A 27885-nucleotide genomic window follows, 5' to 3' on the forward strand; every position below is an offset into this window, starting at 1 on the left:
TCGATTTTTCCATCACTACATTTATATTTCCAACTTCCAAGTAGCAATCTCAGATAAGATAGTCAGAAGAAGATAGATCTTTGAAGCTAATATTATATTTCACACCTTATCAGCTTCGAATAAGAAAATCAAGAAATGGATGCATGTGATGCAGTTAAGTCAAAGGTGTTCCATTCATCTCACGATAATCGAATTACTCTAATTTTGACTCCCAAGGCGCTTCTTTAGGGGACCATTCCAAGGACCAATCAAAATTGTGTTGACATTTTTAGTGAGCCTAGGAGCCCATCTAACTCCTCCCTCCTGTTCTTATTCCAACAGCAATCTAAGCGGGAAACATAAGCAGGGGTACTAATTGATCTATACATCTCACCTCCATGGAAGATCTAATGGCGGGAGGCATCTTATACTTACAGATTGTCTAAATCCCCAGCTGAGGATACTTTTCACCGCCAGAGAAGGTTCATTTTAAACCCCTCCACAAAGATGTGTTTCTAACCTTAAACCGCAAGAGATACACTACTGATCTCGCCTTAAAAAATTCTGTAAAAATAATGAAATTTTAACTTCTGCTCCATTAGTTGGCCCGCCCTAATAGTGGATAACAATTGGGGAATATAATAGAAAAATATCAAATCAGGAAACAGCTGCCATCTACTAAGGTTAAAGGTTAACGATGCAATATTAACAGAATCCGTGAAATTTTGATCTGCAGTACGTGGTCTTTTAATTCAAGGAATTTATTTGAATTTTTCGGAAGACGAGAATACTTTACTCAATAGAAAATACAAATAAACTTGCAGTCATTGCAAATCTGATGTAAGCGTGAAAGCCATTTTATCGATTTAACAATTAATAATCGAGTATTACCACTGTCAAAAAATATAATCAAATATTTTCAAACAATTATGTAAGTAGATTTTGGACATTGCATATGAAACTAAAATAAATCAAAACCGTTAGGAAAATTTCAATTCTTTGCGGAATCTACTTCGGCTCGGGAGCCGCTCCGAGAAATGTAGTGGTTTAAAATCATTATTGGAATTTTATTCTTACAAAAGCATAAAATTCATCAATAAAATCATATTTAAATTTGAAAATGCTTTGCGATTTCTTAATGATGCTCACTTAATGGCGGGTGAAATCTTGTACTCACAAATTAGGGTAATGTCTCCACAGGTGAGGGTTATCTCCACCGTCAGAGAAGGTTTATGTGCTACACTTACCTGAAAAAAGAAAAAATGTATGTTCAACGATTGCTGTGTATTTAAATGTTATGCATAATAATTATATGCAATAATCACTGATTTAGAGGATAAAGAGAAGGATTTCGTCAATATATATATTTTTTAATTCTTTTCGTTCATAAATTAATTAATGCAAGTTGATTACCCGTTTATTCTTCGACTTTATTATTTCAAAAATGATGGAAATGCTTCGAGTTACCGCTACAAAAGAAAATCTTTAATTAACCAGATCAAGAAAAATAGCGCCCATCTTCGCAGCGCAAGTCAATTGAAGTTCCACCCCGGAGGAAATTAGAAGAAGGGAATATTGGTATGTTACAAATTTTCCCTGCGTTGACAAATTACCTAAAACGATGTAGTGAACAGGAAGTATCTGGCATTCGCTTCCCTCGGCGTTAGAACCAGATATAAGATAATAGCTAACTTCTCGCATATCTGTGAGTAGTTTTGCTCTTTATTTAACCCTTAGCTGCATGAATTTGTAATTACGTGCAAAAAATGTTTTCCACAAAATATGTAATCAGAAACGCTTCAATTACTACATTTTATTGACTTTTCTACTATTTTTTTAATTTTTAGGGAACCTTTGAATTTCGACCACATATGACAAATAACGGTGTAATAAACTTATAAATTAAATGTATATGTATCACATATGATACGCATACTCATTGAAAATCTCTTACTAGCGCTCGTAACTTTACTAATTACTTTCTTATAATGATAAAATTATACTGATTACTCTAGAGATCGCCTGGAAAAATCTTCAAGGTGTCATGCGTAGAGCGGACTTCCTTCTACGTAATGAGAAGCTGATCACATATATTTAGATAGCAGTTCACCTACTTACTGCTTCGAGAACCACATCGTGTAGCGGGGGAGTGTATCATATGTGATACACCATTAGAAAGGAAGAATTGTGCCCTTCTGCCACTCTCCATCAACGTAAGTATTCCAAAAAATGGCCAACTTGTCAGTTAAAATCTAGTAGTACAGAGGCCTATCTCATTATTTTACTAAATAAATTGAGGTCGGACACACGAGAATGTTTGGTTTTAACGAGTAGTATGTGTATTGAGGGCATGATAGGAGCGCAGATGTCTAAAACCCTTAAGTAATTCTAAGGAGTCTTTTCTTTCTACACACGAGGTGCTTCATATTTTTACAGCCTGTACAAATAACAAATACAAATAAGGATGATGAATGTTAATGTACAATAGGCATCAAATATGGTAAATAGGTACATATTGATACATTTTAGTAATATTTTTTATTATTAGATGAAATATTACTGTTATCCTCACGAAGGAGTACATTGAAAGTTACATCATCCTGGGTGTAGCTGATAATTCGATAAGTCCGACTACATCACAGTTATTTACCCATATAGGAGCATATACACCCTAGTACACAAAACAAAATCATCATAGGTAAAATAAATTTTTTTACCGCTTCAATGCGCACTCATGAAACTCGAATTGATCTCCGGTTCTTCAAGTGGAATATGCTAAGTGGCTCGAGAATGAACGAAATAAATTGTCAGATATAAACTATTTTGAAAATCCGATTAGTGATCATCATTCTAGATAAGAGACTTCCCTGAGGAACTCCCAAAATCTTTTGCAGCCGGAGGACAATGGACCTTAACACGGAGCGAGGAAAGGTTTTCCCCACAATTTTTATTTGCTGCTCTTCATTTTTTTCGGTCCCAAGAAAGTAACATCACAGAAGGCTTAATTTTCTGTTCTACTCTCTGTTTTAATCTTTACGGAAACTTTTTTCAAGGCCACATTTCGAGCACTCACTTTCATAATGACTTCTCTCGTAAACTATTTATTTTGCAGATAAAAATTTCATCAGCTTTTTAACTGCTTCGGTGCTGCGGACGTTAGTAGCCGGAGACACACTGAAATAATCAAGGGGCAGGCACACGGAGAAAAGAGAGTCAAAGGAAAAATTTGCCAAATCCGACATTCAAGACCTTCCACCGTCATCCCCGCGAAGATTCCCGGCCAATTATAATCCTGCTGACGTCATGAGGAGTGGAAGGCGGGGTGGTTCTATCCCTTTAAAAATCCCCGCACCTTAATTATATTTCAAATTGCACGAAAAACTTTACATCATTTCGTTTCTGCCGAGTTTTATTTCCGAGGAATTGGATGCCACCACCCTAACCCTGAACTCACCAAAGCATTCGATTTCAAAATCCAGTCTTGTCTTCTCACGCCAGGTCCCATATCTTTTCCTCCCCTTCCTATCGTCCCAGGGTAAAAGAAAAATTACATCTCTCCTCATTTTTTTGCGGAGCGGTCCCTTCCACCAATCAATGATGTCCGTTCATACACCATATCTTTTTTTTCTCCCGCCCCTCCTTCCCGCCCGTCTCATTACATCATCAAACACGAGTTTCAACCTTTCACTTTTTTATGCCAACAAGAGCTCACCGCCAACCCCTGCTTAAGCCTTAAACCATTTCATCCCCTCCACCCCTAACCCCACTCTCCGTTTCCTAAAACTACTCCTCCTAAAGCTCGATATTTTTTCTTTAATTTTTCCTCATCACACACCCCATGTTTTCCTCTTATCTCGGGCTACCAAGATCCTCGCAATCCATTGATGGTATGCTATCGGGCGACCAAATTATATAGTGTATGGTAACTATCCTAGTGAAATGGTAACGTTGGAGGTGGGATTTAAATGGTTTTTCGGCATGTGTACGGTAGATTCGGCATGTTATTAACCTAGTTACTTGATAAACTAGATGCTGTGCTGTTTTTGGGAGATCTAATTCCACAAAATTAAACTAAAAGTGACTATAGATGCTAAAGAGCCTTTTCCCAACATCTCTCTAATCAAGTACACAATAATAGTCATCAGCCCACCACCTCGTGCTTTAAATCTCATTAAATCCTAATTTCAACTCTTCTCTAGCCAAAGAGTGCCTTGTTCATCCAAATTAGCCATTAGACTCTGAAGGAAACTAAACTTAACTCTAACAGTAGCTTTTCTACTATCTAGTTAATACTTTCTAGTAAACTACATTTTAATGGTTTTTCGGCATCTGTATGTTAGAGCCTGCATATTATCATCCTAATTACTCAAGAAATTGGCTGCAGTGCTGGTTTTGGGACATCTATTTACACCAAATTGAACTATAATCCATTATATATACTAAGAGTGCCATTTTTAGCAATACATTCCCTATAAAGTAAAAATTAGTATCAGTCATCGACCCACCAGTCACTATTTTAAATCTTATGACATCCGAATTTCAAAGTTTTACCTCCATCCCAAGAGCGCCACATTTATCTGAATTAGCCCTCAGGCTCTGACTGAATCTAACGATAACTCTAACGGAAGTTTCCTTCCTTACCTACTATTTAATTAAAACTTATCTCCAGGAAAGTAGAATTTAATGGTTTTCTGGCATGTGTACAGTAGAGTCTGCTTCTTGTTAACCTATTTACTCGGGGAATTAGCAGCGTCGCTGGTTTTGGGAGATCTATATCCTTCAAATTAAGTTATAACTAATTACACATCCTCAAAATGCCATTTTCCAAGAATAGCTTCCCTATCAAGTAAAAATTAGAATCATCCAGCGGCCCATTGCCTTCTATTTTATATCTACTGGCATCCTAATTTCAATTTGATTCTATATCCCACGCCTCCCTTCGAATTAATCTTCAGGCTCTGTATTTTGAGTAAGCTGACGCAAACGGAAGATTCCTCACTTTCCTTCTATCTTGATAAAAATTTTCCCCAGTAAACTATAAAAATGGAAGACAAGAACGGCGAAGAAAGATCTTAGGTTAGACATATAGAACAGGTGGTAAAGGATAAATTGAGCATAGAAAGATAACCTATTGGGAGAACCGGGTGACAACTAATATAAATTTTGCTGACCTTTCAAATTCTCGAAGTGAGCTGGAAGGATAATGCACTGTGGGTACAGCTGAATCCCGTGAGTAACGCATTTTAAATGCATAAGTCTGGCCAGATGGGTCAGGGAAAGGAATATTATCCCCTCAAAAAAATCTTATATTTGCACAAAGAAAAAATGAATACCAGAGAGTATTCCACACGCAAAGAAAAGCAAACAGCTCCCATCACGCGGAGTACAGAGAGGCGTAATTGTTTTCCGGGGTACGAAGCCGCTAAATCCAGCCCGAATCGCTCATTCTGTGTTTTCCACTGGCTTCTCAAAGAGATGCACAATCCCTGCCTCACAATGGCGCCAGCCGGCGTTCCGCTCATACTCCTTAAGCGTCATCATTCCGTCTTGCCATCTCCTTATATCCAAATCCCTTCCCCGGAATCATCCTTTGCAAAAATATTCTCACCACGCAAGCCGCGATATTTTCCACGCCTCATTTCCATTTTGGTCCAAAAAATCCGTCCGACGCGCCCCCATCTTATTCCCGGCACGGACATTCGTAACACATCTCCAAACTCCGCTCCACTAGGCCCTCTCCTCACTTCTTCCTCTCGAAGACTCTCGGCCGGGTGCTCCTCAGTCTCAGAGATATCATCCCCCTCTCTCCTTATCTCTCCATGCAATCTCATCCTTATGTCTTCCTCCATCTTCTCCGGTCGGATCGCGCCTTTCCTCAAGGCCACATGCTTCCTGAAGTGTTCACAGAAACAGAGAGCCTGACCCAGTTGAAAGACCGAGAAAGATTCATATTATAAAATTATTTGTTTTTCAGATCATTTCATTCATAGTGCACTGGCCTCCCACTTCACTATGGATTCGGTACACCATACTCCATGAAACAACTGACTTCGTACGCACGCTTGACGTACTCCACTGTACCATCTATTTTTTAGTTTATCTATTTTTTTAGTTCATCTATTTTTTAGTTTATTTCCAACTTTCAAAAATTGACGACGTTCTTCATGGCAGATAGTGTTACTTGGCCTGCTAGTGGTAAATTTTACAGTAATATTTGAGGACTAAAACCTCTTTTTCCCTTTTCCACAGCTAAAAACCTATCCCATGTCAGCTCCGAATTATTATTTCACACGCCAACGATAGTAATAGATGACTTTTCTTCTACTAGTTATTTTTCAAATCGACACCTGTGCCTTTCTTTTCGTTCTTTCTTTTAGCCTTTTCCCGGTGACCCCTACGAATTCTCCAATTTTATATCTATTCAATCTCTCCCTTCTCCCATTTCGCCTCTCTTTTCCAGTCTGGTCGTGTCTTTCAATCGAGCAATATGTCTTCTCTCCCACAGTTTATAAAAAGATGCATTCTTACGTGCCAAATTAAAGTACTTAAATTGTGATGTGAATTTTCACATCGATCGTTGTGTATCCAGCTATCCTTCCACCTTCCCCCACCACTAATCTCTTCCTTCCGCTCATCTACAAAATTTTCTGCGTATTTTTTAAATGTCGGATTTCCTCTATCTTTTATAAAATTACTTAGTTTGCGGAATAAAAAGTAAGGTTTACCAGGATATTTGGGAAAAAATACCCTCATTCATGGCTTAAAACCAGCACTATGAAATGTCTAAATTCCAAGCCTTCTTGTAGGATGCATGAATAACTTCCCAAGATTAATACTTCACGATATTCTCTGCGAAACCATACATTCAAAAAATAACGTTGACAGAAACCTCGTAAATTCAGTAAACTGCACGCATTAAATTGGGATGACTAATACCATGCTATAAGCTTCAATTTTGTGCGTAAGAAGAAAATAATTCGTTTAACCCATAAATTTCTAGTCTGTGTGTAAATACATGATGACGAAGAAAAGATGCATATTCATCAGCTACAAATTTCAATGCTAGCACGTTAACCTAGTTTAAAGTGAATCTATTCCCACGCTCTAATTTAAACGGAAGCAACTTAAATCCATCGAATTTATGCACACTTCTCCCTGATGAAATTAAATGGCGAAGTGTCTTGTTAATTTGCATAATGTTAAGAGTTTATAAGAAAACACAATTCAGTCCAGCCTTACAGCCAGGAATTAAGGATAGGGCGGGTTTTAGGAGCAAATAATACTGGGGGTATGGAATACGGGAGGTGCGGGTGCCCTCTTCAAGAAAAGTTTTAAGATAAATGGTTAAAATGATGCGGTTTTACGGCTTTCTGTGGGTTATTTTATTACCCCTTACACTATTCTATAAGTAATACTTACCTAATTAAGTAAAATGGATTAAATTTTAAAATATCTCTGAGTTCTGGGGGGGTTTATCCCCTAAAACCCCCCTCGCTGCGCCACTTATCCAGTCATCGTTATTTAGTTTAAGACGAAATGCAAATTCAGGACAGTTCTTGAAATAAAGGCGCTCGCTTCCGCAGTTGTGAGCTAATCAGGAAAAATATTCTACATGTCTGAATAAGAATAAACAAGCAAATAATGTTTATAACGTAGGTATGCATAACTCTTCACGAAGAATGAATGCCTGCCAGGAATAAATGAGCTTTATGGCCGTAACATCCTTCACGCATCGTGGAAAAGCGGCGAAGAGACACGTTAAGAAAAAACTTAAAGACTTGCACTGAAGGAGTGCATTTTTAGCACTCCCCGAGAACTTTCAGAACTTTAGTAGCCATGCCAACTCGGAATTTTCAGCCGAATCAAAAAAAAGGGACATCGTTCTTCCTTTACCGAGGAAGTAAAATTTTGACTGCATGCAGTTATGAGTGAAACGGGTGCTAAGTGAATTGCAAGCTGAAAGAGAGGTGGTAGAGAAAAAAAAGTACTCAAGAGAGGAAGTTTTTAAGATCGAGGGACGTCGGAATAAAGGAGAAGCGGGTAAGCATCGAGTAGTAATGAGCTTCTTCTTCTTCTTCCAAGGAACCGCGTCATCCTCATGCTGCGCTGTCGCATCCAGATGCGCTAAATCGATGAGATGGATGCCTCAGACGGAATAAAATATTCATTAATAGATCTCTCGCCCACCACCAAGCGCTTTTCCGAACGCGGAGTGCACCCGACCGAAGAGTTTTTCCTTTTTTTTCAATATTAAGCGCTCGCACCGCGAAAAGTCTGCTTCGGAGACAAAGTGATTGATGGTTATCCCCCATCATCGTCGTCATTATGAGTAACAGCCCCGCGGGACAGGGCTCGGTGGTGCGTTCGTCTCTGCCCGGGGCTCCTCGCTGCATTATTTCGCGCGCCTCTCTTTTTCCCTTGCTTTGATGCGCCAGAGTTTCATGCTGCATCCAAGTTTCCTCTCGCACCCTTCCGTCTTTGTAAACTGAGCTGACGCATGCCCGATTCCTCCAAATGACTGGTAATAGCAATTAAATTTATTGCTCTCCCAAAACAACCATGTTTGTTTTTGCACAGTATTGATTAACTTTATTTCCTGATTATTACCGATTTGAGCGGTTCCATGTAATTTTCAAGAGGTGAACTTTACAAGAGAAGGAATATTATAAGTTATTGCAACTTAACTCCACTAAGTAACGCCAGATTCAATCAACTTAACTTCTTAATCATTAGTTTGTATCATGAAATATTTTTACATTTATATTTTTTTAATTTAAACTTCATTTTTTAATTCATCTCATTCTCAAAATTTATGCTATTTTCTTTATATTCTTTTCTAAAGTAAATAATATATGTTTATATCATATCTAATCACTTCCTAGACTGCTAAATATTTCTTCCATTCTCTGATTAACGCGATTTCAGCCTACTCTACTTTTCAGCATTTTACTATAATTGAAACTGAGAATAAACGTGTCCAGGGAAAAAAACTAATAAAATTTTCTTCGTTCTTTCGCCATTGAATACAGAACACAAACTTCATCATATACTGGTAGATAGGTGCTCTAACAGAAAAATGTCATAGCATTATTTTAAAACGTAATGAGTAAGTTCCCTTTAGTTCAATCCATAAAGAGAATGAGTATCTATTTAAAATATAAAGATCTGAGTAAAATGGATAGTATTAGATAAAACTGGTAACTTAGTCCGCAGTCACGGATGCAGGTATCCACACCAAGAATTAAATCAGCCACGGAAACGCAATGCTTCGGAAAATGTCCATTGCGGAATAGCGACAAAGTTCTGTTAGTACTCCGACACTTGCTTAATAAGCACGACTCCGGTCTCCTGCACCACTGAGTGGAGTTGAGACCTCAACACCTTGCTCGGTAAACCCAATCAGAGACGGCTACGAGAATTTACCGATAATATACCTGCCCAGCGATCGAGATTACCAAGGTTCGAATCCCAAATTCGAATAACTTCTCAATTTTAAAAAAAAATTCGAATTCAATCCTAGGTGCATATAAAATTGATATTAATACATATTTTATAGATATTTTTGCTAGGATTAGCTTTACTAAATAGTAGAATATAATATTCATTGCATCCTGCGATTAATTCCGCGACAGGATTTTAACCACTCAACTTTGAGCCAAAATTCATTTGTCCCTTGTAATATGTTGGTATAAATTACTTTATTTCATATATATTTGTACAAGCTATACTTCTACTTCTAAGTTTTTTCCACTATCATAAGTACACTCCATTATAATTGACCACCGCTCGCCATACTACAGCATTATATGTCCCCTCTCCATTTAATAATTGGCAAAAGAACAACTACCGTCAAATACCGTCAGGAAGGTTTGCTCGAACTTCGTGAAATTTCGATATCTATGCTTCGGTTGGTCTACGCTACTTGTCACCATCAATCTACATTTTATAACTTAATGTTCCATTCCGCTATTTTTGCATATGCTCAAGAATATTTTCCAGTTATTTCAATTGCCAGTAGATCTTTGCTTACAATCTTTGTCATTATGTGCAAAATATATACTGTTTACTTTCTAGAATGCATTATTAATTTCCATCAGTACCTTTTCCGACAATGTTTTAGATTTACTATTCGTGATTAGAGCATGTTTCTCCTGTCGAAATACATGTCCTCATGGTAAATAGAAGAAAATGAATATTCAAAGGGATGAAATAGGACGACAAACACGATGGATGATAAAAAAGCACCCATTTTTAATCACATAAAATATCATAATAAAAACAAAAAGTGGTAACTTCCGCACTTTTATATAAACGAGTGGATGGGTGCTTGAATTCTTCAAGCGGGTGTGTAAGTGGTAGAAGATATGGTGGTGTCAATTGTAGCCTAGTCCTGGGTCCATAAGTTGGTAAAAAGTTCGAAATTTTCACCACGTAATGTTAAAGATTTTCGACATATTTTATGAAAACGCATATTCGATATAAATCTAAAGGTAGTCCATTCTCTTCATTAATTTTTATTGGGAAGTAAGAGGAATACTAATATGCACACACACTTCAAATTTCATTGCTCTAACTGAAATAGTTATGAAGATATGTCATTTTGAATATTTTCTACAGTAATCGAATCGAACTTAAAAAAAAAGTAACATCTATTTTGAAAAATACGAAAATCTATTCATATTTTTATTAGGTTATACATTTCTTTTCATTCTATTCATCGACTATCAATTAATTTCTCAACTATGCCCGTGGATACTAAATTCTATGTGGTATGGCAATTCGTTATATTTTAACCCTTTCGCTGCTGTTCAATCTCCGAAAACCTTCTCCTCACATGCGGCGAAAATGTTAAAATACATTTCCTGGGCCCAAGGAGCAGGTACTTCCAGGATGGGTGTGGTACACCCTCCGAAGGGTCACTAATCCCCGACCCTATCCTCGACGAACTCACCCTCGCAGGACCGTCTCATCGGCCCTACCAGCGGGGGCCCTACCTCCGGAAAAGTGACCGCTCTGACTGCAATTTGAAAATCAATCAATAAATCCGATCATCACAATATGATTGTTCTCATCGCTTTCCTGCCAATCAAGCAATCAAGTACGTCTTTGAACCGTATTTCTGCGATGAAAAATAACGATTTTATTAACTTTGATATAATGGCCGTTTTCCGGTGGTCCGCAGCCACATTTTGTTGCAAAGTTAACAAAAACGTTATTTTTTATCGCAGAGACACGGTTCAAAGACGTACTTGATTGCTTGATTTGCAGGAAAGCGATGAGAACAATCATATTGTGATGATCGGATTTATTGATTGATTTTCAAATTGCAGTCAGAGCGGTCACTTTTCCGGAGGTAGGGCCCCCGCTGGTAGGGCCGATGAGACGGTCCTGCGAGGGTGAGTTCGTCGAGGATAGGGTCGCGGATTAGGGTCACTTCGAAGTGCTTCGGCGAAAGTGCATTACAGGGAGGAAGAAAAAGTACGTCCACCGCAGTCTGCCGTGCGGACGTACTAGGTACGTCCACAGCAGTGAAAGGGTTAAGGAAACGCATATTCGATATATATCGAATTTGACGCAACATACAAAACATACTGTGCATAATGAGGAATACCAATATGTACCCATTTACCAAATGTCGTTCATCTACCTCAAATACTTATCATGTTATGTCAATATTGGTATAACTTCCAATGATTTAATCGAACTTTCGATTATATGCTGACATCTGTACAGTAAATTGCTCATAGCTTTTGGTTATAATTTCATTCTATGGTCATCCACTATCTATTTCCTTCACAACTATGCCCGTGGATGCTAAATTCTATGTGGTATAGCAATTCGATATATTTTAGGTAAAAGCAGATTCGATATATATCGAATGTGAGACTACATAGTAAACATATTTCCCCTGTGCATTATGAGGAATACCAATATGCACCCATTTACCAAATATCATTCATCTACCTGAAATACTTATCATGTTATGTCAATATTCGTATTTATTGTAATAATCGAATCGAACTTTCGATTATACTGACACTTGTACAGTAAAATGCGCAATGCTACTGATTCAAATTTCCTTCTGTGGTCTAACACTATAATATTCCCCCTCAACTTTGCCCGTGGATGTTAAATACAATGTATTATAGCAATTCGATATATTTTAAGAAAACGCAGATTCGATATATATCAAATATGAGACTACATAGTAAACATATTTACACAACACATTATGTGTAATACCAAGATGCATCAATTCACCAAATTTCATTGGTCTAACAGTAATACTTATTAAGTTATGGCAATTTACGCATTTAGTAAAATAATCGAATCGAACTTTCGATTATACTGACATCTGCACAGTAAAATGCCCATAACTATTGATTAGAATTTCAGTCTATGGTCGTACACTATCTACTACCTTCTCAACTATGTCCGTGGATGCTAAATTCTATGTGTTATAGCAATTCGATATATTTTAAGGAAAGGCAGATTCGATATATATCGAATGTGAGACTACATACAAAACATATTTCCCCTGTGCATTATGAGGAATACCAATATGTACTCATTTACCAAATTTCATTCATCTACCTCAAATACTTATCAAGTTATGTCAACATTCGTATTTGTTATAATAATCGAATCGAACATTCGATTATTCTGACGTCTGTACAGTAAAATGCTCATAGCTATTGATTAGAATTTCATTCTATGGTCGTACACTATCTATTACCTTCTCAACTATGCCCGTGGATGTTAAATCCTAAGTATTATAGCAATTCGATATATTTTTGGAAAACGCAGATTCGATATATATCGAATGTGAGACTACATACAGTACGTATTCCCAGTGTACTTCATGAGAAATACCAAGATGTACTCATTTACCAAATTTCGTTGGTGTAACGAAAATACTTATCAAGTTATGCCAATTTACTTATTTGGTATAATAATCGAATCGAACTTTCGATTACACTGACACCTGTATGGTGAAATGCGCAACTCTAATGATTCAGAATTCTTTTTACAATCATCAACTATTTAATACCACCTCAACTTACCCCTTCGATGCTACATAGTATGTGATATAGCAATTCGATACATTTTAATAAAACGCAGAATCGATATATATCGAATATGAGACTACATACAAATTATATTTTTACAGTGAATTATGAGGAATACTATGATGTACCAAATAACCAAATTTTATCGGTCTATCAAAAATATTTAAGAAGTTATGCTACTTTACGTATTTGGTATAATAATCGTATCGAACTTTCGATTATGCTGACCCCGGAACTCTGAAATACGCAATTTCATTGGTTGGTATTCCATTTCTTGGTCTTTCTCAATGTTAGCCCAGCACCTCTGTCCCCATTTATGAATATTCCAAGTACTTATTAGCATTCGATAAAATACAATAAAACGTAGATTCGATATATATCGAAGGTGAGCCCACCAGCAGTAGTATGTTTAACATTGCTCCGTGAAGAATACCAAGATGTACCATTCCTGCAAATTTCATTGGTCTACCTGTAATACCAACCAAGTAGTGCAAATTCACGTTTTTCAATGGCAGTATAGGTTCGCCGAACAGGCAATGGCGGCCCTTATATCACACTCATATACCCATCCATGGTGCATGAGGCCTAAGATAATAATTTGAAAACAAAAGAGCAATGCGTTTCGAAGAATGGACCGCGATGGTTGATTGGGTATCGTCCCATACTTATCGTATTTCTCCCGTCTACTGCCATGCTCCCTCCTATAAGGCGATGCGTGTCTTTCTTACCGAGTCCGACCTCAAGCCGTTTGGCGGGGAGGAATGGCGGCGATCGCCGGGAAGCCAAAAAAATAATTTGGGAAAATTTCAAAATGAAATAATTCATTAACTATTACAATACCTAATTAAAAAAGAAAACCCTAAGTCTACCGAATAGGTAGGCTTGTGCCAACATCTTCGCGAGCTACATAGCTTAAGTTTTGTTCGCCAGCTCTCAAATCGAAATCACATAAGAACGCGTGTAAATCGATATCTCGAAATCGGCTCGACTTAGAAGCTTCTAACCCATGCCAAAAAAATCGGCCAAAAAACTAATGTTTCCCATTTGGATCTCGTCCGCGTGCGGCGATTTAAAGTTGGTCATATCGCGAATTTATTTTTTTTCCATAAGAGCCCATGTTAAAGTAGATCGATATATCTCGAAAAGTTTCGCACTTTTTGGCATTTTCAGATTTTTTCTCCCGATGAATATTTTTTTAGTTTTTCCACAAAAAATCTCAGCTCGATAGGCCCGGTAGTTTGGGCTGCTAATTATGGTCAATCACCCAATCAGTGAATCAGATTTCAGCTATTATTGTGTAAAATTCCACTGCAGACATTCTTCGGAAGGGGAGATGATAAAGTGTGTAAATTTCCAAGTATATTTTACATATTTTATCATGCATATCATCCACCGATAGCATCCGTCATTAATTTATTTAATCGTAAAAAATACATTATTTTTTCCGTTTCTCGGTGAATATAGAAACATAATTTTCGTCTGCGTCGCCATAGCATCCACTTCGTGCACACGTTAGTCAAATATGAGACTGCGCGAAAAACAAAATGCTAAATTCAATCTCAATTTCAAATCCGGAAGCAATAAACGTCTCCCACCTCATTTCCACCACCGTGCACACCACCAAAGGGAAGAGCCACAGCTCTCCGTTCCTTCTAATGCTTCCCACGTGGGGTGGGAGATAAACCACTCACAAAATCACCGGCTATGGACAAAAGGTTCTTGGGCGAAAGGGAATGAAGATAAATGAGGCAGTAATTTACAAAAAGCGTCCAGTCACTTCGCCGCACGCCCTTTTAAAACTGTCTCAACAGTCGAGAGTACAAGGAAGAGGACCGAAAGCTTAGCTGAACGCGGAGAAAATACGGCCGATTCCCACTCCCATAGGGATGAGGGGGCGGGTAAGGCACATGTCACCACATCTGCGACCCCTTAGACAAGACCACATTTACCACCGCCCCCCCTATCTTATCCTCGCGCATTATACAGGGGGTATCAGAAGGAATCTAAAAAATACTTCGGGAGGAATCGGGGGAGAAAGAAAGAATATTTTATTCCCTGACATGAATATGGATTCAAGATCTAACTAAACGCAGATATTTACAAAGAAACATAAATTTAATTTGAAAATGCCAATAATTATTAAAGTTCAGTACGATTATAAAATCCGATTTTTAGATGCCAAAGAAGGAACTGCATTTCCAATAAATGCTTACACTTTGAAACATTAGTTGGAGCCATTCATGAGCGATCCGCTATAAAGTATTGCAGCATATATTTACTGAATGATAAAAAATGAGATTCATAATAGCCGAAAAAAGGTGAGAGTAAAGTTGTTTAAATTTTTCCCAAAAATTTTGTCTCATTTCAAAGATATTAAACGAATATTTTATCGTAGATAGGAAAAATATTCTCAACTCTGGGTCTCATTTCAATACTTGGAACCGATTCGTAATTAAGGAAGCAAAGATAGAAAAACTCGAATTAGATGCAGAAAAGATTAATTGATTCGTACAATCGTACAAAATACACTACTTGTCCCTTTTTTCGGTCAATGTGCATATCTTTCTCTGCATGCATTGCCATAGCTTAGTAACGAAGGAGTAATGGCCTTAGCTTAACAGAAAAAAACAATTGTTTAAAATCGCCTCGCCTCCGACCCCTAAAGTGGCGACGCCAGATTCTTCCGGAAGCACCCTGAATATTCGCAAATAGAGGAATATTCTCCCGCGCACAATTTTAAACGTATACATTTCCGCCCGTGTTTTATTTCTCTAACTCGGGCATGTTTGCACTCCCGTGCCTTTGAAAGCGTACGTGCGTCCAATACAGAAAAGAGACATATCCAGCGGTTGAACAGTTGCGGTAAACAAAAATAAGGGATTCAAGGCATGCTTGATTCCAGCCAGTGGAGTGTTTTACGGCGTAGGAGACGTCTCCCGCGCCCTCGAAGATAATGGCCGCAGAAGTCTACGGTGTAAATCCAAGGCGGACGTCGCGAGGGAACGGACAAAGGACGACCTACACCCGGAGATTTTTATTGCATTCTCTTCCCCAGGGAGAAGATATTTTAGTCCTCTTCACCCGTTCACAATCCTTCCCACATGGCTTAATTGCTGGAAACTGGCTTTTAAAATTCCTCGCATCGCGCACACAAGTCCAAACCCATGAAGATGCTGATGCTGAAAAAGTTCCTCCTTACTCTCCGTTGAACGATTGTAAAATGTAACACCAGTAATTTTGCTTAGAACAGTTTCATCGAAGACAGAAAAGAGACATATCAAACGGTTGAACAGTTGCGGTAAACAAAAATAAGGGACTACCAGAGGAATAAAGAGAAGAAATTTCTCGTGTATTAGGCGATAAAGTGAGTGATATTCCATACAAAAAAAGGACTAATGCACGCGGGACACTTAGGGTGGTGAGGTAATAAATGTTTCTGCATAGAATGTTACTTTCATTCTTAAGTAAAGGAAATTGATAAACTTAAAACAATTTCAAAACAGTAGGCCAAAGTACGATGAAAGAAGAAATTTTTGTGTCTTTATCTCAGTTTTGGCTGTAGTTATTCTGCTAATTATTATAATAATTATTGTAATCGTAATTAGTTGAAATATTAGAATTCTTGACAAGCGCCTCGATTATCCCGGGACAAGAGTGCAAGATATTATGAACTCACCTGCATTATCATCGTCTATTTACAAATAATATGTCAATATTCTACTTGGATGCATAATAAAAACAGGGGTAAAGAACCAATAGCAGAAACCACATCGAATTTTTTCACCTGTTAAAATCACTGCATTCGAACCAACCCGGAGGTGAAGCTAACTAAGTGTGATATAAGAATTGTATCAAATACGAATATTTATCTAAAATCGCATAATATTAGTTAATTTCAACTTATATTTAGCCTCCAAACAAAAGATTGAATTTATTCCGATAAAAACATACTCGATAATGTATGCTACAATCTCATACCAGTCTTATTTTAGGTGCGGGAAATTTTCCGGCTTTAATGTCACATCAAATATTGATATCAGACTAAAGATTAACAATTGAACTAAATTTAAATCGTATTACATAGGGAGCTTTTTTTCAGTAATTTTCCTCCCTCCATGTATTCAATGCGGAAATTAGTGATCATTAAATATTCATAACAGAGCAAGTAATATAGATAATCGAAAAAAAAAATATTTTTTGACGAGGATGCAACTTTTCAAAACATTGGCGATAATATTCAGGAAATATCGATACTCGACAATGATGGTTGATTACCCACCCACACGTAAACCACACCGTCAACTTCAAGTCACATTGTGAGAGTACAAACCGCATAATTGTTTCTTTCACTGTCAATGGCTCTTTACTCACTGTTAGGAGGCTAAACAAATATTTCCAAAAAATATAGATACATTGTTCTCCCCGAAAAAGCCGTATAATGAGCAAGCAAGAGTAAAGATTACTTAAAAATAAATATTCAAATCGCTGCAGCTGCTAAAAAAATGCACCAATCCCTCTAAAAAATTTATTTAACGTTTATATTATCACCGAAATTGCCATTTCCATTTATGTGATAAATTTTTCTTTCACGCCATAAAATATGCGTTCAATATAACCGCATTTTTAATAATTATAAACGAATTACATGCAGGCATAAAATCTATAGGAAAATGGATCACTTCCACCGTCTTAGTGCTAAATGATTTTTATAGGAACTCATGTGTTTGAATTTGGAAGTAGTTTTACCTAGAAACTAATACTTTATCTACTATTCACAAGAACACCAAGGTTATGCATTTCTATAAAGAATAACAAGATAGGAATGTGGGACCCTTTATAAAAGTAGGTCGGCAAAATTTGAGCAGATAGAGGAATTCAACTATTAAGGCAGTGCATAAGAGGAAAACGGATGCAGCAGTAAGGTCATCCCGAATTATATTGCGTTAGCAAAGGTGGAGTTCATGAACAGAAGGAGCTAATGAGTGGATCGTTATGCAAAGAGTTTAAAGAAAAGGATAAAAAAGAGGTTGATGAGGAATTTATCGCTTAATGGTGCAGAAAGTGGATACTTCGGAAGGGGGATGAGACTAGAGACTTTTGAGATGTGGGTCTTAAGGAGAATGTAGAGGGTAGAGTGGACGGAGAGAAGGAGGAACAACGAAGTGTTGGACATGTTAGGTGAGGAGAGGCAGCTTCTCGATGAGATACGGAGGAGACAAAAGGTTTGGATGGAACCATTACTGAACGGGGAGGGGACATTCAAAACAGTTTTCGAGGGAATAATGTTAGGTAAACGAGGAAATGGAAGAAAGATAATATTTCTTACACGATAGAGATTTGTTAGTAAGAGTAAAAAGAAATACACGTTATTGCGAACTGAAGGGGGAAGTTTACAAAGGGAGCGGAGACTACCTTACTATAATTCGTAAATACTACATGGATATCTACCTTCACCGGTAGATAATAATAATAACAATAATACCTTACCGTTCACAGAAAAGAAGTCGGAGGACAGGTATGAGAATATATACAATTTTATAAATACCTAATTTTCCGTTTAGTAAGACTGCGAATATCAACTCGTCCAGGTAGGTACTAGCTTGTCTTCCAGCTACACCAAGGAGAATTCACCCGCCCCTTCAGTTATTCTTCAATTATACCGAAACGATAAAAAAAACGCAACCATCGTCAATGTATCGTTAAGATGACAAACTAACATAGCGCACCATTCACCATGGGTCACTCCTGTAAATTTCTCCCTCTCTCTCTGTATTTTCATCAGTTATCTTTACCTCTAACACTGGAATAATCTCCGAGCGAACAAAAAGCTAAAAAAAAAACAATCCGAATTGGATATCGCCAACCCATAATGTTTCGGCTTGAGCTCTTCATTCACCGAGGCCGAACCTTTGCCCTCTAATTTTCCTGTTTTCATCGGCGAGGAGAATCGGAAACGGAGAGTCAGAGAACACAACACTTTTCCGAATTCGTTCGTTTATCTCCATTAGGGCACAACACTATTCTTTTCTTTTGATGATTCGGCGACTCGTAAGTTATTCATTATCTACCTTTGGCTACCCCTTATTTACTTCCTTTGAAGATCAAGTGTTTATTTCAAACGCACGTTCCCTCGATTGAATAATTCGTTTTTAACCAGCACCAAGTCCTCTATCCAGTCCATTATTTGACCTCTGCCCTAAATCAACTGGTTTCCACGATCGTTTTAAAAGCAGTATGTTTTCCCGTTTCTATACGAGAAAAACACCGTTCTTCCGAGAGCGACCCAGTCATTGGATATCCTCCCGTATTTTCCGAAGCTAATCAAATGATGGTTTACCCATCACTACCTTCCTTCGAAATTGCTACTCAGAATAGCTTTGAGGAATTTAATTTACAAGAAAAATTATTTGAGATATGTGTAACGTTCCTCGAAGTAATTTATGGATTAAATAATTCAATCGCACAAAAGAGAATTAAATGACCGGGATAGCGCATAGAGGTATAGGCATAAGCGACGATCTAACTCGAATATAAGGTTGACACATTGGGAATAATAGATTGATAGACAGGACGAAGGTGAGGAAAAAAAGTGTAGAAGACGAATATGAATGATATCAAATCTTACTGAGGTTATTGCTAAAAAGCGCAACCTTCAAATACCAAATGACATGGACTTCAATGTCAATGTGGATAATAAAATGAATTTTTAATATATGTCATTGCCTTTACCTCTCAAAGCGTTCAATTCATGAAATAATCATCGGCGGTCATTAGTGAAAGAGACTGAACATTCGATAACCTTTGAACGTAGGTTTTTGCAGCGAGAGGCATCGCTGCAAGCTTGCACGACAAAGAGCAACACGCAGCTGCAACCGGAAGCCGTTAGCAACGATTCGATAACCTGTTATTAAAATCTGTGGAATTGATAACTAAACGGAATTCAAAAGCTTAAGGTACGTAGTGTGATAGGGAAAAATATAAAGCCAAATTCACGTATTTAACGAATAGAAGCGCGATATATCTTTGCCATGTTCTGGGCAAAATTTTGGCAAAAATGTAACGCACGTAATTTAAAATAAAATTGCTATTTTTTATACTTGTAAAAATACCGAGAGGTGTAGGAAAAGGTGCCTCTTTGATCAAACTAATAATACACATGCAAGGCCGGTTACAGCAGTTTTTTCTGGGGGGGGGGGGGACAGAGGTCAGACAGAACATGGCAACGATATATCGCGCTTCTATTCGTTAAATACGTGAATTTGATAACTTTATATTTTTCCCTATGACGCTACTTACCATAAGCTTTTTTTCCGTTTAATTATCAATTCAACAGATTTTAATAACAGGTTATTGAATTTTCAGTCTCTTTCACAAATGACGGCCGACCACACATGGACATCTGATTTTTGTATCGTTCCCAGAGATATTTTTAGCAACGAACGATTTGACCACTCAAAAGAAAATTCAGAGTGACTGACAATGGTTGGAGAATACAAAGTGGGGACCAAATAGAGAGAGAGAAGTTGGACAAGATGGCGAGGAGAGAGAGAGAGAGAGAGACAGAGGGACACAGGACTAAGAAGAGGACGAAAGACGACGAGCTGGTGTCCGAAGAAGGAAGAGTGGAGGAGACAGGGCCTGAAGGTATGGCCAAGAAGGGTGAAGTTAGCCCTGACGGAAAAGGGATGCGAATGTAAACGGCCGACGGAGTGAAAAGGGGTGGAAACTAAAGGGGGGGGGTGACTCTTAAAGGGTTTGGAGTCTGACGGAATGGTTGTGGAGGAGTTTGAAATGGGACGAGCTCAATAGGGAAGACATAGATCTTGAAATGGTAAAGGAGAGGGAGGTGGAAGCGAGAGGAAATTGAACTGGAATTGGCGATGGGTTTGGTAGTAAAAAGGGGAGGGGACGAGGTTAGGGCTGTGAGTCTGGCATTTGGTTGAGTTCCTACCCTACTCCCACGGGCTAATTCCATGTCCGGAATTCAATTAACGCCGCCGCTATCCATCAGAGGGAGTTGAAAAGTTAAATAAAATACCCCTCCGAGTATCGTAAAATACCTCTCTTTTCAAGCTTGCTAGGAGGAAAATAAAAAATTATGATTCCAAGAAGGATTGACCCATGTATCGAATTCGATGGGATTCTCTTGCGAGAATAAAACATAAATCTCTCTCCGCTGAGAATGGGCATTTCTCTTCCATGATCACACTAACACGGACTCTAATCATTTTCAACAGATGATTTCCAATAAAATAACAATTAATATTTTGGTGTTATTTTACACTTATTATGAATCTTATCTTAAGTGAGTAAATATATTGCAAAACCGCATATTTTCTCAAAAGAGTTCAACTATCAAACCATTTAATCAAAATTTAAAACCTCTAGCTCTCTTTGTTACCCTTAAAAAACGAGCAGAGGATTTATGGAACTGGTTTCATCCATCTATGTTCAATTTTTAAAATTTATTTTCTTAACCCGGAAATCAGCACTAATTGGCCTTCATATTGGTGGGATAGAACTTAACGACGATAGACGATAACTGACATCCTTGCCCTGGATAGGGGTAATCTACCCAGGCAGGACTTGAACCCGCCGCCACGGAGGCCGGCTGAAAAAATTGATATTTAGAAATGTCTGCTAAAAATTCGGAATAATAATCTAATAACAGCAAAAAGGATTTCAAGTTTTCCTGGTGAGCGATATTCAGGTTTAATATATTCTTCTCGGGCTATACCAGTACTCAGTATTGTTAATACTCCGTATTAGTAATAATAATAATAATCGGTATTTAGTATCCGAAGGCATCAAATGAAATGTAAATTTTTTATCAATACATACTCGTTATTAGTGATTATACTGTAGTTGACAAATTAAAATACTCCATATACCCCTTCAAGTATACAAACAATCTCATAATAAATACGTCGACGCTTAAACTGTGCCTTAGTACACTCTAGTAAGAAATAGAAGAATAAAAAGCACTTGACATATCTCCAATTCTCAATTAAATGTTGAAATCACTCCACTAGTGAAATTGGCTCGCAGCACCATCCACAGAGTTACTTAATGAGGAAAATAAAATCGGAGCCTGAAAGTACTCCGTAAAACGGACTCGATGCTGGATTCTCTCACGGATCGACCAAAAGGCCATTACTACGGGTCAGCGGATGGCCAATGACCATTGAGCGTCGAAAACTTTAGAAGAGAAATCAAGAGCACATTCGCCCAACTAGCGTCACACGGCGTCACCTGCTTCATTATCCTGATTTTCACGAGTTCTCTCATGCTTCAATTTGAGTACCAGAGAACCTTTTTCCACTTTGGTCACCTAATTTCTATCTTCTGAATGACCTAAATAGAATCATTCCAATTTTTTATCCAAACCCGTAAAGATCACAAGGTAAGCGATTAAGTAACGTAAATGATAAAAATATTGTTGAGAACTAGAATTTCTAAATCTTTTCAATTAATTCATACAAAAAAGATCAAAATCGAAAAGGAACACCCAAATAATTCCAGCTCAAAGAAAATATTCAATAGAGGGTTGATAACAGCATCTATCTACTACCCGTTCTTCTCTCATGAAAGAGCAGTATTCTTCATATGAATCAGGAATTTTTATTGCTTACACCTGCAAAAATTTCCCGTTCTTGTTCGAGGTTATATTATTATATTCCTCAAATACGGCATTTTCGATTTCTTTCGTATATTCCTTTCCTGGAAGGCGTCATGTGAAAATAATTTCTCAAAATTGTAATGGCCTCCTCCGCATTCCTTTCTTTGATTCCTGCCAGGTCATCCCCCTACGTGCATATTAATAAGTTTTTCACTGCCATAATATTCCCTTGTTTCAAATAAAACAACTTTTAACGCTTAAGGTAAAAGCTAACTTTACGTGTGTGTTTTACTTTTATATTTATGAATAACAATCTAGCCATTAGTTTTTGACGACCTACCGTTCGACCTATAACGGTTTAATAAAATCTGAGGGGAAATCACAATTGGATTCTTACCCTTCAACACGAATTGCAATAATTTAGTTTACATTCGCTTCAAAAATTCAATATTGTCCTACATCGATCGTAAAAGCTTCACCACCAAGAAATAAAGGAGGAACATCCCCAGTTTAATTTAATGACTTTTCTTGCCACCTTACATTTTGAGCTGACTCTACTAAAAGTCCTTCTTGGCATATACTCTCCTCATTAACATTCGTTTAAGATGAACGGCTCAGCGCACCTTGATTTCATTAGATAAGGAATATCCGATCGCCTTCAATGTACGGTAACTTTTTTTGCACGCCCAGGGCATCAGATAGTGGGTAGGTACTTATGAATTAATTTCCTCAGCTTTATATTCTCCTGATAACTTCGATTTTAGGGAACGCAATAAAGAATCCTACTTACAATGTATTGGATGCATAAAATTACCTAGTAAACAAGGTAACTAATCACAAATAATATTAGCACTTTACTTAGACATGGAGACGCTCACTCTATAATTTATCGCAAATGAAGGCCCACGACCCACAAGTCCAGAAAGTAATAATCATTTGAGGCCATATTTTTAGCCTGGATGCAATTAAACAAAAAATTACCTGAAATTACTGTTGTTTCAAGGTCTAATTTCTCACAATATTTCAGTTTGCATCGGTGAGTGCGATACATTTTTAACAAAAGGATTAATCACCTTCCGTTTCCAATCCAACATGCTGCCCAACACTATTACATTCAGTTCTTAGGATCTCATTTTCTGTGTGATACGAAGGATATTGCATGGATTAATTCATGGCCTTAAAATGAAATTTAATTCAACCTTGTGGTTGGCACTGCAATAATTCACAAGATACACATGAAGAGGTGAAATTCCTTGGCTTCCACCCACTCCTTCCCAGCCTCATCTCCTCTAGAGAATTAATCCCCCTAGCAGCAACCCCTGGACCTCTATGCTCCTGTGTGCCCGCCTTATTCCCCGAGTGCCGAGAACAACCCTGCGCAGCTCGTTTAACCAAATTCTCTCACATAGTACCTTTAAACACTTCCCATCCATCTTACCATCCAGTCTCACTTTGCAGGAGGCACGAATATTATAATAAAAGATTGTCCAATTGGCTTTTAGATGTGTCGTCACCCTCCATTTGTGTTTACAATCGTCTCCACACCTTGCTGACCTGCAGAGCGATCTCAATTTTTCGGATAAATAAGCTGTAATTAGAGCTATTAACCAAATTTTACGTTTTCAATGCTGTTATCTGCCAAATGCATAACTTTTCAGTCCTAAAACTCGCGATTTTAATAGTTACGTAGTTATCATCATGGTAATACAACAATGTATTGGTCAGCAATCCAATCAATCTCCCAGCCTCGGTAATGGCGGAGTGAAGTCGTTGCCTGCCAAAGGAGAGGTAGCGGGTTCGGGTCCCGCCTGAGTAGATTTCCCCTAACCAGGGGTTGGTTATTCGTGTACGTTTAATTACTAAAATTCTTGAACAGCCCGATATAAAATGGCACAATATATATACGTCTTGGTGGTGAGGGAATAAATAAATAAATGAATAAATCAATTGATTTTACGCAGCTCTTCAGTCCAGTATCCTTACTTCCGCTCTTTTATCTGTCAGCATATCATGTCATGTCATAGTGACACGTTAATTGTTTTTCACATCCTTTATAACCTCCATTTAATTTATGCGAGGACCTCCCCTGCCACTCTTCCCTTGCCATTATCCTTCTACAATTGTCTTCCACCAGGCCATCATGCCATATGGCCAACTAAGTCGTCCCTGGACGACTAGTTGCTTGACAAAAGTTGCTACATAATTCTTCACCGACTTCTCCCAACGGGTGAAGAATTATATAGCAAAGACAATAAATGGAACACTCCCCAAACATCCGAGGCCAGTGGACATTTTTGAAAACAAATTCAAATAGGCTCAGAGTTCCAAAAAAAAATCAAGCTTCAATTGAACGGCCTGGGCCCTCCTCTATGCTGTGCCACTGACGAATGGATTTTTGAGTGGGGGTGCATGGGGGATAGTGGAGGATAGTGCTTCCTGCGAACACACATTCCTTTCTTTCCATCATTCTCACAAACCAAAGGATATAAATTAATCAAAATTAAGAAGTATGGTATAAAACCCAATAGCTTATTTACAGTTCAACTTGCGAGGAATGCCCTGCATTTTTCACATCTCATTATGTAAATTATTTCTATAATTTTAGTCATTTCACATCAACAATGAAAATTCCACCACAAAATTGTGCACTAAGCTTCAATAAAACATGGTTAATCGCATTTTATAGAAAGATACTCTTAATATTTACTGCGAAATACAGATATACTCCATAATTTAATGATAAGGATAAACAAACCCCAGTAGGTCTTCATCAGCCTTCACCAAAGTTAAACCGTACGTTTTGATTTTTCTTTAAATATTATGTACTCTTAGATACATTTAAAAAATTCATACTACGTAGCAACCGATGCATACCAGCCACACTGTACAATAGATTTCAATTTTTTGCACGAAGTACATCTACTGTATGTTTCCTATCAATGGCTACCTCAACTGGCATTAATAGTCGGCATACAAAGGTGTTGATACACTTAAATGTACCGCACTCCTTCACCCCAATTTCCCTCTCCTTTCCTCCAATTCTATTCGACCCTTCCTCTCACGCATCCAACTTGCACTTACGCCCTCTGCTCATTCCAAACGCGACTAACGATCCCGACCCTTCCCCAGGCCGAACATCCTCACCTCCGGACCTCAATCTGCAAATTCCCTTTCTATACGGGAGGGGATAACCCTTTCTCCTCCAGCTTATCCTCCGCCACTCCTCACACCGCTTCCTCACAATCTCATTCCGACGAAATCCTCGCCTTTCTCTCCCTTGTGTGTGTCTCTCTCCGCCGCCCAGCGTGCTTGCCAAAAACCCCCACTCCCTCCAGGTAATCCGGGTCCCAAGACTCTTGGGTCTGAAGGCGAATGAACGATCTCTCTCTCTCTCTTCGCCGCCGTCGTGGGCCTAAATACGAAGAGGGCGCGATAATCACGAGTATTAGAGTGGGAATGAGGTGACGAGATGGAATGCTAAGGCGGCGGTGGCGGGTCATCGAGGCCAGGTGTGGGAGTAACAAGAGCATTTCCCCTTGTCCGGAGGGCGCAAATATTTTGGAGCGCGCGGGAGAGGTCAACAAACCGTTATTCTCCGCCCCGGAATAGATAGGCCACTATACAATCTTCCGGACGTTCTCCTTTACCGTCATATCCAGATGATGCACATTTTCACACATAAATCGGATTCGATCACCAAAGGCTGGATTCGTAATTCACTAAAACATTTCGGTCGTTAAAAGGGAAGGATTACTTAAGGCGAAAACAATATCTCCCATTCAACCTTTCCCTTGCAAGTCTAAAATATGAAAACGCGAAAGTTCCTTGCCACTTTTCACGAGTTAGTGACGTCATGAGAGATCTTGTGAGTCGTTCAAGGTGCAGTGGTGGATCCAGAGAGGGGCTGCAGCACCCCTCCTTGGGGTATCCATTTGCACTAAATAGAATTGAAATTTTGTTCGGACCCCTAATACTTCTGGGAGGTAACCTCCTTATCCCACTACCAGCCCACCCCTTGGCCCTATTCTGGATCCGCCACAGTCAAGGTGTACCTACCAATGAGGTAAAGAAATCGTCAAAAGTGTTTACAATAACGAACTACACGAGGCTATTCCTCACGGCAAAGAAGTAAATGGGAAGCGGTGACGAACTCGACACGATTTCATAAAGTTATTGAATTATTTGATAAAGGGTGGTCTGTATTTTATTCAGAGAATAGATCGAGAAGTATGTCACGGATATAAAAACAGAAGAATAAGGGCCTATTTTTTACATTCTCTCACAATCGAAAACTATAAAAAAATGATGAACGAGTCTATACCCATCGCATGCTGCCACAACTTTGACCAAATATGAATGGACGCTGAATTATGTTCAATCTACACAGCTGAAAGAACAAGATGTTGAAGTATGAATTGAATTTTTGCATCACTACGAAATATCTTGAGTTTTCGAATCCTAGAATATTTTATGATAATAATTTTAGAACATCCAAGTTCTAACCAAATTACAAATATTTAAAGGAGTAACTATAAACAAGGACCAAAATATTTTAATTATAAGGGAGCAGATCACTGAGGAGTAAATAGATACTCAGCTAAAGCAAGGTTATAGGAGGACATGAAAAACATTTCATTTCAGGTATATTAATAAATGTAGCTATGAGGATATAATGGAACATTAAGCAACAAAATGCAATTACTGACTTAACTCATTAATCTGCGCTTAAAAATTGTGTTGATCCTTGCCACGGAACAAAAAGAATTGCCATATCGAAGTGAAATAAATGACGTATACCCACGGACAAACAATTTCATGGCTACAAAAGAGCAGCAGAAGACTTTTGGAATAATGTAGCGGGAATAAGACGAGGAAGGGCGAGGAAAGAGATGGAAGAAGATGATGAAAACCCCAGGGAAGGAAAGTAGGGAAGAAAAGGGACAGGAGGAAAGAGTAGGAGGAGGGCTAGGGTTTTCAAGGGATCGCAAGTTAGAGGCGGGTGGAACCGCGGGGAAGGGGTTATGGGAACCAGGAAAGTAGAGGAGGGGGAGGGTCTCAGGTAATAGGTATTCAGGGTTCCGCCCAACCTCTTGGGACAAGAGTGTGCGACGTAGTTGCTTTTTGAAAGTGTGGAATGGAGGTGACCTCCGCTGCCCAAGAGGCGAGCCAAAAGTTGATTCTCCCACTTCCCCCGGCGAACTAGGTCGACTATGAGGG

At 38.3% G+C, this 27885-nt stretch overlaps 1 protein-coding gene across 3 annotated transcripts in view; it reads right to left on the reverse strand.

The window, feature by feature from the left end:
- LOC124157683 (roundabout homolog 2-like) overlaps positions 1 to 27885 on the reverse strand; it is a 984420-nt gene that overhangs the window by 760004 nt on the left and 196531 nt on the right. The gene's annotated exons all lie outside the window — the stretch shown is intronic.

The sequence above is a fragment of the Ischnura elegans genome, chromosome 4, assembly GCF_921293095.1.
Source record: "Ischnura elegans chromosome 4, ioIscEleg1.1, whole genome shotgun sequence".
Taxonomy (NCBI): domain Eukaryota; kingdom Metazoa; phylum Arthropoda; class Insecta; order Odonata; family Coenagrionidae; genus Ischnura; species Ischnura elegans.